The following is a 2,372-nucleotide window of genomic DNA, read 5'->3' as shown; positions in this document are numbered from 1 at the left end:
ACTTAAATAAAACTAGTTTATTCTTTCTCAATTCAACTTTGCAATACACTTAATTTCCACAGTCACTTTAACTTCAATAACGTTATAATTCACAACGAACGATTCAGACACTTTACTTACTACCGCGCTTGACTCAGTTGTCCGTCTCCATCTCTGCCTGTCTGTAATTATCTTTATCTATGCCGTCACTTCTAGTCGGTCTTATATATACGAAATAGAGGGCGTCTGGAGAACACTCGAGCCTTCACGAACATTCTAGATACTCATTACGTGTTACCAGCGTCATGTGAATTCCCTGTTATAACAATATATATAATACACTTTCAGAGCTTTGAGGAAGAGGTCATCTTATAAAATAGAGATGTGTATTATGTTTTTAGATTTTGTTTTTTTTCCCAGCCTTTTCTGTTAACAAACAAATTAAATTTATTACAGATGTATCAGCAACAGTATGATGGGCCAGTAATAATAAAACAAACTTGAAGTTTTATAAACTATTTAAGTTTTAAAGAACATTTTACCTTAACATTTAACACGTTTATTGTTAGTGCTCAACTAAAGTGAATGAACTGTTTTTTTCTTCTACTGTAAATTTGCCTTCCTGTTAAACTAGCTCTGTTTACTTTAAAAAAATTCACAGTAAGACCAGTTTGACCTTTTAGTAGCTTTCCTTCATGCAATTAACCAGTATCCTTAAAATCATTTTTAGTATTATATATTTTTACCATCTGTTTTGGAAGATATTTTTAACTATAGTTTTACATTTAAAATCTAAAGAAGAAAGGTTAGGTTAGGTAATAATAAAGTTATGAACTGTAACAGATTGATTATAACATTAATCTTAATCAATAATTTTTTATAAATGTACCTAGTTATTTACTATTTGTGTTTGTATTTTTCTGTAATTTGTGTATGCCAGATACAGTTCTTTTTTTTAATATGGATATTCCAAGACTATGATTCTTCTTTCTGGATTTAAGATATTTGTTATTAAATCTGAGAAATCTGTAAATCTACATTTTTATATGGAGCTAGAAGTACACCCATATTTAATTACTTAATACAGCATCATTAGGGTTTGAAACATTGACTCTTTCTGAGTTATTATGGTGTTGGGAAATCGAAATGAATAAACCCATAGGACTACAGTCATAAATGAGTGCCAGTTCCTAGAAATCGATGCTAGTGGAAAGCTATCTTGTTGTGCATGGTTCATGAACCCATAATCTCATTACATATACATTTAATAGACTAGAAATTCAAATGATTGGATAATTGCATAACAATATACTTTCAGTTCTGCTATTTTTAGTAATTTAATTTTACATGTTTGATAAAACTGCATCAACCAGAGTGAATTATTAGTAAGGTTGGTACAACAAAGGTAATTTGAAAAGGTATTTATTCCATGTCTGTCTTAAAATGCTTGACACGGTAATATCATAATGCATTTAGTAAGTGTATTGCTGTATATATTCATAAAAACATATTAATCAGCCTAATGTTAAAGAGTATTTATTACTTCCTATGCACAATTAACAAACAAAGAGTATTCATCCTATTAAACATGTTACATAGTCAGGCTATTACAGCATATGCTATTGAAGGGGTTATTTTATGGTGTTGTTTTACACCTCATATAAATATTTTACTTTACTTTGTTGATCTTTTGTACATTTTAAGTCTTTCTGCACAATGTATTTATTCATGTAAGTCACAAACACTCATTTCCAAGATTAATAGGGTTTCAGTGTTAAGTAAATAACTCCAGGTTATGACACCTTTGTAAAATCATAATACACATAGTCAGAACTTTTAACAACTGTTAAGAAATGTATAATAGTACAAAAGGCATCATTATTAAATTTTTAAGCTTTATTTGAACCATTTAAACAACATGTCATGCTAAAGATGCAGATAATCACATTCCAATTTCAAATCAAAGCTTGATGTACAACACTGAAACTTGATAATCTTTCTCTGACTTACTTACCATAGGAAACTTTGCCTCTTGTAACCCCTTATTTGAGCATCATTGTTCTGCTTTGATTGTAAGTAAACACTGAAGGGCCATAGTATATCAAATAAATATCAAAGAAATTGCTGGAAAGTGCTACCAGAATCAGAGCTACGGTGAAAAACTAAGTAAGTAGTAACTTAAATGCTTTCCAGGAAATAGGTTTAAATTAATAATACAGTTACTTTCTATAAAAAATTATCTTATTATTTTTGATCATATTATACATAAACTTGGTTTATTGTAATGCATTTTTCATCTTTATCAGCTGACCTTGTATGTATTGTTACGTCTCCATTTCGTTAATTGATTTTTCCGTAACTTCGTTCCGACGAAATTTTAACGACACAAGTCT

General features: G+C 29.6%; 1 protein-coding gene across 7 annotated transcripts in view; it reads left to right on the top strand.

The window, feature by feature from the left end:
* Window positions 1–2,372, top strand: part of LOC106478320 (ras-associated and pleckstrin homology domains-containing protein 1-like) — a 122,937-nt gene that overhangs the window by 99,498 nt on the left and 21,067 nt on the right. The window lies entirely within an intron of this gene.

The sequence above is a fragment of the Limulus polyphemus genome, unplaced genomic scaffold (assembly GCF_000517525.1).
Source record: "Limulus polyphemus unplaced genomic scaffold, Limulus_polyphemus-2.1.2 Scaffold199, whole genome shotgun sequence".
Classification (NCBI taxonomy): Eukaryota; Metazoa; Arthropoda; class Merostomata; order Xiphosura; family Limulidae; genus Limulus; species Limulus polyphemus.
This window is presented reverse-complemented; position numbering and strand designations above follow the sequence as displayed.